We start from the raw sequence: 15,235 nt of genomic DNA, 5'->3' as shown, positions 1-15,235 counted from the left end.
GGGGGCTTGAGAGGGACCGGGGGGGTTGTCTGAGGGGGGCTGAGGGGGGCCGGGGGTTGTCTGAGGGGAGCCTCAGGCCCCCCGGCTCCCCTCAGACAACCCCCGGCCCCCTCAGCCAGGAGAGGTGCCGTGTGAGGTGAGACGGCTGCTCCGAGGGAGATGTACCATCTCAACACCACATATCAGCACAGATACAGGTAATTATGTGGGAAAACCCCTAATTATCTGCTTAGCGTTTTGACAACTCAACACCTCCCACAACTAAAGACCTGCTTAGAGAGAGACATGCTTTCCCTGAGATGCAGCTGAAATATTCCAAAAACGATGCATGAAAAGCAGAAGGAAGCATCCCTCCATTCAGTAAGTCTCACAAAGTGAAGTTTTTTGGGACCGGTATGGTCACATCTCTCATACGGTGAAGAAAATGAACCCAGACAGCAGCCCGGTAGCCTGATTCCCTTAAGGTGATTTTTAGAACAGAAATGGGCTTGCTGCCTTGCTGCTCCTGGAAGCATCTCTTTCGGAGAGACTGAATGTGGTACAACATAAAAGGCAGCAATGTTTCCTGGGTTAAAGCATTGGTTTTTTTAATGACCTACTCCATTACCATTCGAGCAGATGGGTATTAGTATGCGCAGCTGGGGATCTGTTTTTACACTTCTGCATGTGTTTTGGGGCACGCTTCTGGGCTGGGAGAGAGGTAAATCAGAACTCCAGTTAGAGACTCAAACTGTCTCTCATGGAGCATTAGGTTACCTTTATTACTGTAACGCTTTTTCATAGAGCTTGAAATTCAGTATCTTTGATGCTTTCCTAAGTGAGGGAAAGAATTATTACGAAAAAGGCATAGTAACATTCTTTACTACGCTGTTTTCTGTGCTACCCAATGCATTTAATTGCCCTGACTCTGTTGGTGATTATGATTTTCCTACCTGAAATATTTTCAATAAATAATAGTTTGTATCTTCACGTTCTGTGGTGTGCTGTTTTCTTTCTTTCCATTGGGGTAGCCGATGCAAATGTAGTTCTTTTCTTTTTTCCTTTCCTTCCCAGAAACTCTGTGCGGTTTCTGTTTTGTCCCTTCTGCAGCTTGCTTTATTCCTTTATGTTGCTTGTTAACAAATTCTTTATTACAAATACTGAAGTACCTCAAGAGAAATGGGCCGTGTTTTGAGTGAAAATGTAAGACAAAGACAGCCGTATTGGGTCAAGCCAAGAGCTCATCTAGCCCAGTATCCTTTGACAGTGCCTTTGCTTTGCAAAGACTATGAGAACAAGGCAAGAATAAGTGATGCTTCTCAGGAGTGCTCTCACAGCTTCCCGCCATGTACAGCTCCCTGATTTCCTGAGACGGCAGAGGTACTTTCTGGGTTGTTAGTAAACTTTCAGTAGATTTCTGTTCCGCAGTTTCCCCATAAGCCCATGTCAGGCACAGGCAAGGCTCTGAACACTACTTAATTTTTATATATTTTTTTGTGACTGTACTCCTACCCTAGTCTAATGATTGTTTTCCTGTGATACACTATGTTTTGTTCCAGACAGAAGTACAAACATGTTCTTTTCCCATCCCTTCTTTTGATGTTATTTAGCTTTCTGTCTTCATCCTCAGAGAGTCTGTGTAACTTGTGTGGCAGTTTCATCCAGGACTTGTATTAGGAAAAAAATAAAAGTTTGTTCTCATTCATACTAGAAGATGGTAGATACCATTCATACTAGAAGATGGTAAAGTTTTAGTAAATTCAATTTCAGTAAGTTCACCATCCAAGAGAAAGTGTGCAGCTATGCAGTTTGCTTTTTTTTTTTACTTCAGTTTTAATTGAAACTGTCAATAACTTATGCAGCAAATTAAGTTTCTTTTATCTAATTTAGAGACCAAGCTGCTCCTCTGCACCTGGGTTATATTCTATACAGAAAGGTTAACTTGAGATTAATTTGACATCTCTCCTAGTTTTACAATGCACTGCTTTACTTAACATCATATCTGCAGTCACACAGCTGCTTATTAGAGGGTAATGGCATTTTTCATATATTTTAAAGGGGAAAGTGTTTATAAATTTTTGCAGAGGGAGCAGGCTAATTTTTTCCTTACTGGGACACTTGCCATGTTTGTCTGCAGTATTTTCTGTTTAGCTGGAAGAAACCAAGATCCAGTCTTTCCTCATTTACCCTTACCGTGATGACAGCTCCAGTGTTACTTTTCAAATGAAATACAAAGCATGATTCCCCTTAGCTGACACTGGAGGGGTCTGAGCAGTGCCAATTGTTTCCTGATGCTATCAGTTTGCTGCACGCACTTCATTTCTCACAGCAGCACTCTGGAGGTAGAACGAGTGGCTGAGGACATGATGGGAGTGGAGGAAGCGCAGGCTGTGGAAGGGCAAGCAGCAAGATGAAGCAGGGATTGCTGGTGAGAAAAGCTTTGGTGCAGGCTGTGTAACAGAGGGTGGGGAGGGAGGAGGCTAGGGGCCGGCTTCTCCAACTCATGGCATTAGTGTTACTCATGTGCTGCAGCTATCCCTGTTCAAGGAGAGAAGGTAAAACCACCCTGCACAGAGCTTTCACGCTTACTGTTTGGGTACCTTAGGTTTTGTGGGCGTTCAGCAGCTTAGTTGAGAGGTAAGTGCTTAAAAAGAGGTAAAAGCTGGTAAAAGAGATAAATCTGGATCTTTGTCACTTGTGCTGGAAAAGCCTGTAATCCCCTGATGCCTCGGTACTGAGCTGTGAGGCTCCGACCCTATCCTTGACTTTCTATGTACTTCCTTTTCCCTCTTATGTTCTCCTCCTTTTCCTGCTTTCTCGGTCAGCATTGCTGTGAGTGATACGGTTGTTTCCTTCCTCCCAAGTGCAACAAAGAGGCTGTGAGTAGGCAAGACCCCAAGGGTCAGTACGGCAAGGGCAGAGAACCTGTATCACAAAGCAGGGACCATTCCATGGAGATTTCCTAAATTGCTGCAGAGATTATGTTGCTGTAATTTGCTGTTGATCAAACATGACTCTGAATTTACAAAGCATTTTGACTTGGGGAAAGTAAAAGCTCAAATGCTGAACTGGTCCAGGTCAGGGCTGCGGGGATGTTCTCAAATACGTTCAAACACAGGCATTTGCTGCTTCCACAGTATTTAGAAAATGTATTTCTTTTAAGCCCTGATTTTATGGGGCCCTTAAAAGTGCATCCTCTAACAGCTGGGCTTCAAGATAGGCTCTGCTTATTTGCTTCAGACTTTCTAGTGATAGTAAAACCAAAACTCTACAGCATGTAACATCTGAACAAAATGAACAACAGTGAGTGATCTAGCTTGAGTGTGTTGTATATATTCTAGTTAGTTTGAGTGTGGTGCATGTAGGTTTCGTCCTTCTGTATCTGTCTACCTCTGATCCTAGTTAACTTGGTCCAGATTCAAAGAAGATGGTGGTGATGTAAGTTACATGTTAATAAACCTCTCTCACTCTTCCCTTCTCTGTTCTACTTTAGCAAATTGTACTTTATGGCAAATTTCCCAACTTTAAGACTGTGTGGCAGTTTGCATCACACTAACGTCACATCTGACTTGGACCCTTTAGAGATGGAAATGAGGGTTGTTTCAGGCAGCTGGTCTAAACAGCATTCTGATCTTTTCATTTTCTTACCATCTTTTTTCATACATCAAATGCTTGCTTAGAGGCCAGTTATTCCTAATTTGTTTTATATTTGAAGACTATTTCTATATCCTTTGTATACAGCAGACCTCACTGGCTCATAATCACTAACAGATGACTGTAATATAATACAATGAATTTGGACAAACTTCAGTTTACATTGTTTTGCAACTTTTCCCGTTCTAACCTCAGCATCTTGCTGCAGTTAAAAACAAGCTGTGTTACTTGATTTTAAGTGAATTGTTTATGGCTTTTCCCCCCTGCTATCAATAATTATGGCTTGATTTTATTCCAGATAATTACTCACAAGAGTTTATTTTCTGTGTAATTGGTCTCCAAATTTTTTTGCTGGATAAATCAAGCTTTGGATAGGTGATCTTTTAATGCATTGCTGGGCTGACCTTGCCTGCCGTTAAGCATAGGCATAAAAATATGTATGTTGTTTTAGTGTGGCTCGCTTTTTTTCAGGGAAATTTGGTTTTGAAAGCTTCTGGCTACTCTTAAATCTTTCTGGTTATGGACAGGGTTCTTTTTAAAAGGCAAACTTATATGTTCAGCACCAGTGGCAACAGATGCTGTTCTTGCACACTTAGGTGACAGGATTTTCCCAATGGATTTTATAGATGTGACCCAACACAGACTGTGTTTCCTGCAGGTGTTAGTACTCAAAATGCATGGTATGATGCATTTTTACAAAAGAGCAGGCTACATTAAAGCCAAAATGAAGTCTCTTAACATTTTGAGTGAGTGTACAGTAGGTGAGTTTTCTAAAAACCTGTGTATCCTATGTGTCAGTTGGCCTATGGGGAAGTCTGCTGTTTAGCTGTAATAGTTCCATAAGGAACTAACAGAAAAATAAACAAAAGAGAGAAAGCAGTTGAAGCCAATAAATATCCACTGTGAGGTGAATTACCTTCAAGGCCTTTGACGTGGTCTCCTGTTAAACTTATGGGATGGAGGAAATGGAGAACAGTGAAAGGACTTGAAAGCCATCACTTAAATGCAAGTTATTTGGGTCAGTACAGGAGTAACCCTATTAGAGTCTTCCCTTCCTTTGTACAGCTCTTACAGCCATGCTGACTCTCCAGAGGTGTTTGGACAGTGCTCCAGGTCTCCAAAAGATGGGGTCTAAAATGAAGCCTCTAAAGCACTGTTTATATTAATTGCATCCCACGTGGATCTAAGTCATCACCCCTCAACCCACATAAACCATCTTAACTTGTTTGAGGGTAAAGTTTACTCAAGCTGATAGCAATAGAAATCCCCTTGAAATACCAGCTTTTTTTTTTTTTGGATACTGGTTTCATAAAGATTCAGTGTATGTCACTGTTGAATAACTATTGCAACAGAACAATAATTTTTGAAGTGTTTAGTTGCACAATGTTTAAACAAGGCATTAAATATTTGCACACTAAGGGAAGGACGGCTCAGTTAGTGCTTTAAGTAAGGTGAGGACAAATGAGTGAATTCTTATATAAATTCCACAACATTGTATCACAAACTATCTTCCTTGCAAGGTGACATGTTTGAAAGGATCCATCAGAAGCAGCAATTGAGAGGAAACATTTTCCATGGCTTGCTCACTGTGTCCTCTCATTTACCCTCTCTTTTGTGACCGCTGTTCTCTCTGTCCTTTGCAGAGACCGTTTCCAAGGTTCTGCTCTCCCCAGGGGCCATGGATGCTGAGCTCTAAGGTCCCTGGCTCCTATGATTGAAAGCCATAACAGGGAAAACACTGGTAGAAGCACAGCTAGGGCCGGTCCCACGCTGTCACTGCTGAACAGACCATTCTGAGCAGACAGACCTAAAAGATGATCCTGATATTTTTTTCTGCTCCCCCCCCCCCCCCCCCCCAATTTCTGACACCTCTCAGACAAAAGATGATACACACTCAAAAAGTATTCCTTGTTGAAGGGTTTTCTTGATTAGCTAGGGATGTTATTTAGGCTGGAAAATAGGTAGAATTTATTGTTAATTCTTTGGTAAGACAAAGTTTTGTCGCAGGGACACAGTTCAGAGATTAAATTGATTTATGTGTGGCATTTTATCTTCACCTACTGAATTTTGTACTTGCTTTTTCTTAAGATTTGCTCGAAGTTAAATATTATAATCTGTTTTTATGTTAGTAGATATATTACCCAGTTTGCAGCTTACACTGATAAGTCAGTATGGTAACAAATTGCAGGTCACTGATTTTAGCCTTCTGCAGGGTTTCCTGTAACACCAGATGACACAGTCCCAAGGCAGACTGACCACCTTGATAGCAACAAAGGCAGGTTACTTTACCGTAGCTTCTAAACTACCTCAGAGAACAAATCAAAATCCATATTATGATTCCCACTCCCCCATTGCGAGGTTCATATTTGGTTATTGCAGATATTACTTATGTGCCTTAACAAACCGGAGTTAGGTTTTTACCCTGAGCATTAGATGAATGTGGACTAAAATTGATAGAGCAACTGTCTCCAGTTCTTTAAGTAATTCATATATTTATTATCTCCTTTATATACCAACGGATGGTTTGTTTTCTCAGCATGTCTCTCATTGGTCAATGACAGTTTTCTTATCATTGCTCCATCTCATGATAATCTCATTTTCTCAGTTCTGATTAGGAAGAATTCCTTCTTCTTCCTTTTCTGCATCACCGTATGTTCCCAGAACTTCTGAGAAAACGATTTTTTTTTCTTGCTTAGTCATACTGTTTTGACAAATACGTACTTGTTTCCTCACGTAAATGAATAAGAACTATTGCGTTTATTTCTTCATATTGTGTAGAGGGCTTAATCAGCAGGATGATGGTGGAGTCAAAATGAAAATCTCTCTGTTAGGTTAAAGGATTAAAGGAAAAATGGAGAAATAACATTGCTTACAAAGCACAGACTTTAGTGTGGCCAACGTGGTACTCCTCATGAGCATTATAGTCACTGAAAAACTGTTTATACTGAAAAAAATCCAAGTGACAACCGAAAGCTATGATCTCAGCGGTGGCTTTGATCCTGTAATGACTGACTAAAAGACTTTCAGCCGTTCAAAGCTCAAGGAAAAAACAGTTTGTGAAGAACAGTAGAGGAGCACTAAACAGTAATTTTCAGTGACATTAATTCCAGTTGGAGAGACTACAAGGAGAAAGTTCTTCAACTTTCATTGCCATTAAATCTAAGTGAATTTGTGTAATCTGGCAAACCTCCACTGCCACAAGCTGAATGCTGCACAACTGCATCGTGCTACAAGGGGTGGGTGGGGCTGGTGAACTCACCACTTGTGCCATCAGCTCTCACTACATGCCATTGTAAAAAAGGGCTTTATGACATCGTAAAAATGGATTTTATGCATTTGGTCAAAAATGCTGGCATAAATGGGCATTACCATTTGGTGGTTTTCTTTTATGTTAAAAGTTTCTATAAGAAACAGAGCAAATGAAAATGGGAAACGTTTAGTGTCATGTATAGTCTAAACAGTAGTTTTGGTCTGGGAAAATAAGCCTTTGGTATATTCAAACATTCAATATGTTTTATCAGATTATTTTTTTTTTTTAATTTACACCCTGGTCTCAACTTTTACACATCAGCAGGTTGATAGAGCAAGACCTAAGAATGTTACGGATTTTTACTGATGTTTTAATAATGGGGAATGTGATATTAAATCAGTTTCGGTGGAACTGACTGGCATATTAGTACAGATCAGGAGATATTTATGTGCAGCTCCAGCACAAACCACAGACCCGAGTTTTTTTGTTTGGTTGTTGTTGGGTTTGGGTTTTTTCATATCTAGATCCACACATAAAGGCACTGAGCACTCACCAGCTTTCTCCTGCAATTTGTAGAACATAATATTGTTTACCTGGTGACCAGCCTTTCCAGCACTGTTATCACCAGAAAAAAACATCTAACTCATTAGCTAAGCTTCTTCTGACAGGGACAATGTGATCTGGGAAATTGTTCTGCCTTTTCGCTAAATGAAACTGAAATGTCAGGGATTTGGTTTGATACCCTCCCCAGTATTTAAGAAAATGCAATTTATGGCAGAACCCAGATTAATATTTTCTATTTTACAGATGCAAATTTGACATTTTCTGTTGGAAGATCTCTGGTTCTCCTGTTGACACTAATACATTAGCAATGAAAGCCTGGGATAGGGCAAGTTCTGATCGGAAGTTGTATGTGATGCATCAAACAAAACTGTATGCCATTTTCCTCTTTTGGGGGAGTTGCTTTTTAATGTCAGACTGTCTGTACTGAATCAAGGTTAGAAGGAGATGTGGAGCTTGGGTTACAATATAAAACTATGTTCAGGATGGTTTGGCTAATTTTTTTTAAAGGAAAAAACCTACATTTACAGTTGTGGAATTTTATTCTTCCCGATATCAGTGGTTTAGGCATTGTTATAACGAGCTGAAGTATTTGTATCAACGTCTCGGATGAAATTATTTACTGGCAGTTTAAAAACTTGATGCTATAATCTTCTATTAGGCAGCACTGAGTTTCAGATCTGTAATATGTTCACAAATGAAACATATTGCTAGATGTATTTGAAGCAAAAAAATGTATGTATTGACAGAGGTGTAACACATGATTGAAGTATTGCTGTGAATATTGCGGCTAAGATTTCCTTCCTGAATCCCTGATCACATCCACCCTTTCCTTTTGAAAGACTTCTTAACTGGGGGTAGTATTCCAGTCATGGTCTTGTCCAAAAAAATCTAGATTTAAGGGAAATTACTGCATGAAGGAAAAAGGAGAAATTTTACTTTTTTTTTTCTGTGTAAGATATGATGATTATTGAAGTTTCCTATGCAGATAGCTCAAACCTATATTGACATTTTGTTTTGACTTTTTAAAAATAGTCCTGGCTGACCTTGCTTCCAAATGCAAATGTGAAAAACAATAGCAGGGGGGTGAATGCTGAGCATATTTAAAGCACAATAATGGGAAATGCTCCTGTTGCCACTGGGTCCTTTTCCTTCCCCTGGGAAAACCTATGGCTTGTCCCCACCACTGCACTACTGGCCTCTGGTTCCGTGAGCCTCTACAATAACTGTTATCTGTATTAAAACCACATATATTCTAGTGGTAACATTTTAAGGACACAATGGAATCTCACAACAGCAAGGCTAAGATAGGCTTTCTTAATGCATTCATAGGTCACTGCTTATGACGCAGGTGCACTCATTTTTAACGGCAGGTTTCTCTCAGCAGCATCTTCCAGTCTAATTTCTAATGAAAGCTTGGTTAAATACTGCTAATGCTCACTTTGAATAAAACCACTGCTGATAGTATAGTTCTTGGATTTTTCCTCATGTTTTTGGGAAATGAGATCAGGTTCAAGAAGTCTGCTATATATTGGCTTCTATATGATACTAGATCAATTTTAATTTTAATAACTGGTCTTTTGTACTGTCCTGAGTTAAAGTGAAAGTGTTTTCCAAAGTAACTTGATGTAGCACAGTCATGATTTAAATTGAGAAGCTGAATACAAGTGCTTTTATTGCTCTGGATTCTGTGTGTTCTGCTACACCATAGGCTAGAGGCTTTCTTCAGAAGGTTAAACATATATTTTTAACTGTTATAACTTTGCCATAATGCACAAACTGCAGACGGAGATGGAGAAAATAAAGTACTTTCATAGCAGCTGAGCATTTTCAGCAGTCGGTGCTTGACCCTGTGCAGATTGCAAGTTTGCACAGATAAAGCATGGGCAAGGCAAAATGCGTTAATGGACAGAGGAGAAGGCAGGGGATTTTATAAAGCACTTGCAAGAGTGATGTAGTTTTGCTTGGTAATGCATCACTGGAGACAGCAAAAGCAGGGAGGACGGTACTTTTAACCCATGTTTTCCTCATGGGCATAAATGCAATCCCTATTTTGCACTCTGAACATTTGTCAGTGCAGAAGACTACAGATTTAACCTCATATTGCTCATGCAGAGCTTTCATTCAGCCTTCTAGGTGGAGTCCAGTGTAATTATGTGGTTTTGTAGTATTAAATCGGTGAAGTGTGTGACCTGGATAAAAAAACCCCAAAGGCTCAGTTGTGCAAGTGCCTTGTGAATGCTGGCACTGCTCAGGGGCCTGGTTGTAGTGGCAGGGTGGATTCTCAAACCTGCATGTGTTTTACCATAACTGAGGAATTAGGAACAAAAAGGCACAAAGAAACACACTACATACAAAGGTGGAAGTAAACACCTCTAGCCAGTTTTCACAAGTGACGTTACAAACTAGGTGCCCTTACTAACTTTGGTGTAGACAAAAAATATTTTTCTGTATGCAACCTTGAAATTATAAAGAGAAACAAGATCTACTGGAATAGGTTAGTTTTTGCTGAGATTATAGAGATGTTATGATTTAGGTATTTACCTTTAATGATTTTTTTTTTTTTTTTAACCTTCTGGATGCTAATAAGCAACTCTGCATATTTGTAGTGAATGCAGAATTTTAGAAGGAGCAGAGCAAATTTGACTTAGGCATAAAAACTCATTTCTTAACATGGAAGGGGGTTTGATATTAATATTTCCCTTATGAAGGCAGCTTATTGATTGAACGAGGAAATGCTTGGCAATCCCACTGAAAAAGTCACAAGCACCTGCTCTTAACTCAAACAGATTTTTGGCAGGAATGGTCTAACTGCTCATGGTAGGTTGTAGAAAACATTTTCTTATACAAATAACAAAGGTACCTGAAAATAGAATATCATATCATGAAATGACATCACTGAAATTAAAGTTTACATAAGCTACAGAAGGTAACAGAAATCTGCTCTTATATATATATATATATATATATAAAAAGAAATGGTGGAAGATCAATGCCAAGAATCACAGCCATTGGGATGGGAATGCACCTGGAGAAGTCATGTAGTCAATCTCTCACTGACTGACTCTCCTGAGAATAAAGTTTACTGTTTATCACAGGAAAAGCCATGGTTTTGTCAAGTTAAAAGTTATAAAAACCTTCACTCATGATACAGCACCTGACCTTGGCCCACAGTTTGTGTGATTCTGGCGTGATCTGCATATGGGTGTTTGTGCATGTTTGTAGACATATATATATGGATATACCAGATACTACAGGTACTGTCAAGTCTGTAGGCAGCCATGGCTGTTTATAATCTTTGTTAGACACTGTACAATTATACCTGCCAATACGATTCCTCCCTGCTTTGTTCATGAGGTTTGTGATGTGAGGATTTTGTGTGACAATGTCCTGTTCTAAAAGCTCACTTTCAACCATGGGGTCATCAGAGAGCTTGAGAAGGGAATGCAAAGCAGTGAAAACAAAGGTACAATCTAACCTGTCGAGATATTTAGAATCCATCTTCAATATTAGCTGATAATACTTTCCACTAGTTTTTGAAATATTAGGGAAACAAATTGTTTTCCCTTCAGTTATTTTTGCTGTGTTTCCCTCTGCCAGCAAAGTGAAGAGGGAGCATGAATTTTGGACAGTCTTGCTGATGCTTTAAGCAATTCAGGTTTCCCCAATCAACCTGTTTTATTAAATAAAAACAGAGACTTGAAAAAGATGTTGGATGTTTTTGCATTTTTCTGAAGCAGGCTGTGGTAGAATTTTCTCAGACTAAAACAAAGTTCTGTTTATGAAGCCAGCATACATCCAGGGTCTGAAGCAGCTTTGCAGGTGTTGATCAGGAAAGGAATTGCAGTCCTTAACTCTTTGGTTTTACCCCTGTTTTTTCTTGCTTATCCCTTAGCTGAGAGATGATGAGAACAACCAGCAGCGCCTCAGATAAGAGCACAGGAGCATCTGACAAGCCCTAGGAGTGAGCTGCTGTTTGAGAGCTGGACTTCTGATGAACCATTGTTGAGCTCCGTGGCTTGTCCTAAGACAAAAGATTGCTGTGGCAGATGTTAATAGTAAGAATACAAAATAAATCTTGAAGGAGGAGCATATCTTAGTCTAACAATGCCTGGTTGCTAAATCTATTTGCTGAGTACTGGGTAAATGTACACATAAGTGAGGCAAGCATTGCAACAGCACCCAGATATTCTCACAGATTCAACACATTGTGTTGCATCAGCATGGTTGTCTGTTTACTGCCGGGCGCTGTTTCTTTTCTTACAGAGCCCCTGCCCAAACTCTGACTATGCCAGCTGCTGCGTACATCAAGCTTGGGGTGGTATGGTTGGAGGCTGAAACGTGTTGGAGACTTCAGCGAAAGGTCCCCGTTAGCCCCTGGAGAGCCAATTATGACATTTGGAGTCCGTTTATTTTTCTGTTGACTTCCTTGAAGATGTGTTATGAGCAGTGATTCATCCACCAGTTCTTCCAAGTCCCGTGGGACCTGTGAAAGCATTGTTAAAATTGCTGTGTTTCTTTTCCATTTCCTGTGAAGCACTCGCTGTTGGGGACAGGTTGCTGGGCTACAAGGCACTGCTGGACGCCTTCCACAGCCACTATCAAAATGTTATCTGCTGGGTGTAACGTCCATGACAATCCCCCTGAAAATCCCAGCCTTTCAGTTTTGTAGGAAAATTACCTTTCCTATGGAGGACACAGGGTGTGAGGCTGGCTGTGGGAAGTATTCCCAGGGAATAAAGGCTGGGAGTGTACTGAGAGCAGCATTGCTCTTTCACGTGTCAGAATAAAAAAACATAAAATTTTGTTCTTGCTTGTTGAGCAGAAAGTGCAGTAAAATGGGAGCCAGGGCTAGGGAAAACTGGAGTAGAAGCTGCAGCGATGTTGGGACAGCTAGGGATGGAGGCAGGAGGGTCCTTTATGAAAGATCCATGTAAGAAGTCACACTTGAGTGAGAGCTTATATTGAAGTGCTTTGTTTTGCTGTTATTTGCATTCATGAAAAAGCAAAGTCTGGAAAGCGTGGAAGCCTAAACTCAGAGGCTCTGTTTTCTGCTAGAGCCTCTTTTGTAGAGTCCTCCTCGGGTTATTGTTATGAGTGCAGGGTTCCTGGCTTTGCTTTCTTTTTCTGTGGGGCAAAGTAGTTTTCAGCAGCCAGTAAGTAATGTTCATGTCACCTGCATCCAGGCTGTACCCAAGTGCTGTGTGTCATGCATGTCTTGCCTAAAGCACTGCTGCTGCCCAGGGATTGGTATTGCATCCCACCCCTCACGCTGGGGATTTTTTATGCTGTAGCTCTGCCCAGGCTGATGTGCTTCCTAGTAATTACCAAATTAGCAGTCTCGTAGTGGTAATAACCACCAACGTAATTTTATTTTGGGCCAGTTATTCACAAGGCTTACCGCAGACAGGGATCTCAGAGTGCTGGAAATGTTTTTCACTTTGTCAGACAAAATATTTTGGCATGTGTAATACTTTTAATGACTTTAATGGATCTGTTCGAGCATACTAATATATCGACAAGAATTTGATCAATGCCTAGCAAGAAAAGCAGAGCTGGGCATAGTAATAGGCAGCCTTTAAAGAAAGAGAAAATTTGGAAATGTAGATTCTAGGCAAAAATTTATATGAAGATGAAGAACTATGATTAGCTTGCAGTGTGACTTTGGTACATGTGAACTGACTTCAGAAAATGAGATTTTTGACTCCGAAGTGCTGCAGATTTTGGACACCTGACTGTCATAGCTATGTTTTTGCTCAGTGTGAATAGTTGTGATGTTTGTTCATTAAATCATCTTAATCTAATCAAATATCTTACTCAGACTTGCAGTCACACTGAGGTGCCTTTCAGGGTCCAGGACTGAATTGTTGGAGAAAAATGTAATCTTTGGGAAGTATATACACGCTACTTTGGGCTGAGAAATGACCAAGGACAATGTCACCTCTTATGAAATCTAATGACATCAAAAACATCATTGCAAAATGTTCCTTTTTTTTTTTTTTTTTGCAAAAAACCCCACCTATATGATCCTGACTCCCATGCAGCACAGAAAAGCCATCCAAAATAACAGTCGTTATCAGTGCTTGGAAAGACTCCAAGGGACGCATTCCCCAAAGAAATTAAGAGTCAGTCCTTGTTCACCAGCGGGTTATATGTAAATTGGACAGCAGGGCATTTAATTGGAGATCTTGGAGTCTAAGTCTGCCCCAAAGCACTTATTGTTTGGAGTGTAACTATAAGCTGGAAGGAGTGTGATTTCATGCAGTTTGCCAAGGGAAGCAAACACTCCAGATCTTGTGTGGGGGCCAGGATGGGATGTTATTACTTGGCATCACTCGCAAAAGCAGGATTTTTATCTGATCCCTTTCCTGAATTCAGTTTTCTCTTTCCATTTTACATTCCCTATAATTTTACAAAGCAGTACACTTGGCATTTGTTGTTAGATGTTAGATATTTGAAATAAAAGTGTTGCAGCAGTTCACTGTCTTGTATTTTATTTGAATGCTTTGTGGTTGTGGATCTCATTGTAGGTATATCGCATGAACTGACTGCTCAAGTTTCCAGAAAAAAAATTTGCATTTTCTTTCCAGATAAAAGAAGAAAACTTCTTTTTTTTTTTTTTTTTTCCTTCTCTTCAATTTCTTCTAGACTAAGACTTCATCTAATGGTTACCATGCAGACCCTGGGCTAGATCTGTGTGAGCAAGGCGCTGGATGTGCGAGGGAACTCTCTGAACAGAGAGCTGGTGCCCATCCAAGCTCTGTGCAGGTGCAGAGCATGCAGGCAGGGCAGGAGAGGAAGCTGAAGCTGTTACTCATGGAACATGCAGCCACTTACACACGGAGTGCCTGAGACTGAAGGAATTCCAGCAGCTCGGGATAGGTGAAGCCAGTACAAGGCCCTTCTGAGCCTTCCCTCCTAGGCCGATGGGGACCACTGAGGATGTTCAAAGGACCAAGAAGAGTGCCCAGAAGCTTCCCATCCAGGCTGTGCGGTGTCATCTCTTCTCTGAAGGTTAGCTTTCTTTTCATCCCTGTGCGCTGTTTAAAAAAAGCAAACAACTTGTTACAGCTTGGAAGAGTATCCGCAATGTCTGAACAGTGTGTAACCAAAACAGAGTCTGCAGGAGATGTCCACAGCCAGTTCAGCTTAGTGTTACTCATTCAAGTGAAATCATGGTTTATATGTCCAGTTACAGTAACATAGAAATTACAATTATTGGGAATTTTGTTCCTGGTAGAAGCAGGGAGAAGCAAGGTTGCAGCCTTCCAAGGTCACTGGGATCTGTTTCTTGTTGTGTTGCCCTACTGCTGGGGTTAAGATATGGATGTAATTTAGGATTAGTGGAAGAATTTAATATATAAATAAAAAAAAGTTGTAAGTGAAAGGTTACACAAGCATAGCATAATTTCCAATAAGAACCATCCCAGAACTTTGCTTCACCCATTTGCTTATGCTCAAATAAGGTTATTTTCAAAGAAGTCGTTCTTTTCCTCCTTTCCAAAAAGAACCACCCAGAGCCCAGAACACGTGTGCTTTGCTGTGGGTAGCTCTGACTCAGGCTGCAACCAGCCGACAGGTACAGCATGGTTCTTCCTCCCTGCCCAAGTCAAGGAAGGAAACCTTGCTTGGCTGCGGGGTGAGGAGCGTGTGCCCTCCCAGCTCAGCCCCGAGCTCGGACAGTGCCGGGGATGTTCCCTGGCTCTGGGTGCCAGTTGGCAGTTCCCAAGCTCCAGCCAGGCAGGAGGGAGAGAGGGACCGTGACTTTCCGCCAGCGGGTGTACAGGAGCT

At 40.7% G+C, this 15,235-nt stretch overlaps 1 long non-coding RNA gene across 2 annotated transcripts; it reads left to right on the top strand.

The window, feature by feature from the left end:
• Positions 1-8: 8 nt before the first annotated feature.
• LOC114010457 (uncharacterized) lies at positions 9-12,596 on the top strand. Of its 2 annotated transcripts, XR_008749335.1 has the most exons (3): positions 9-2,407; positions 11,340-11,586; positions 11,711-12,596. It is a non-coding gene; the product is annotated as an uncharacterized LOC114010457 (long non-coding RNA). The 2 variants fall into 2 exon arrangements; XR_008749334.1 differs by having other exon boundaries at positions 11,340-12,596.
• The last annotated feature ends 2,639 nt before the right edge of the window (positions 12,597-15,235 follow it).

The sequence above is a fragment of the Falco peregrinus genome, chromosome 12, assembly GCF_023634155.1.
Source record: "Falco peregrinus isolate bFalPer1 chromosome 12, bFalPer1.pri, whole genome shotgun sequence".
NCBI lineage: Eukaryota > Metazoa > Chordata > Aves > Falconiformes > Falconidae > Falco > Falco peregrinus.
The sequence above is the reverse complement of the archived record's forward strand: the minus strand, read 5'-3'. Positions and strand labels throughout refer to the sequence as shown.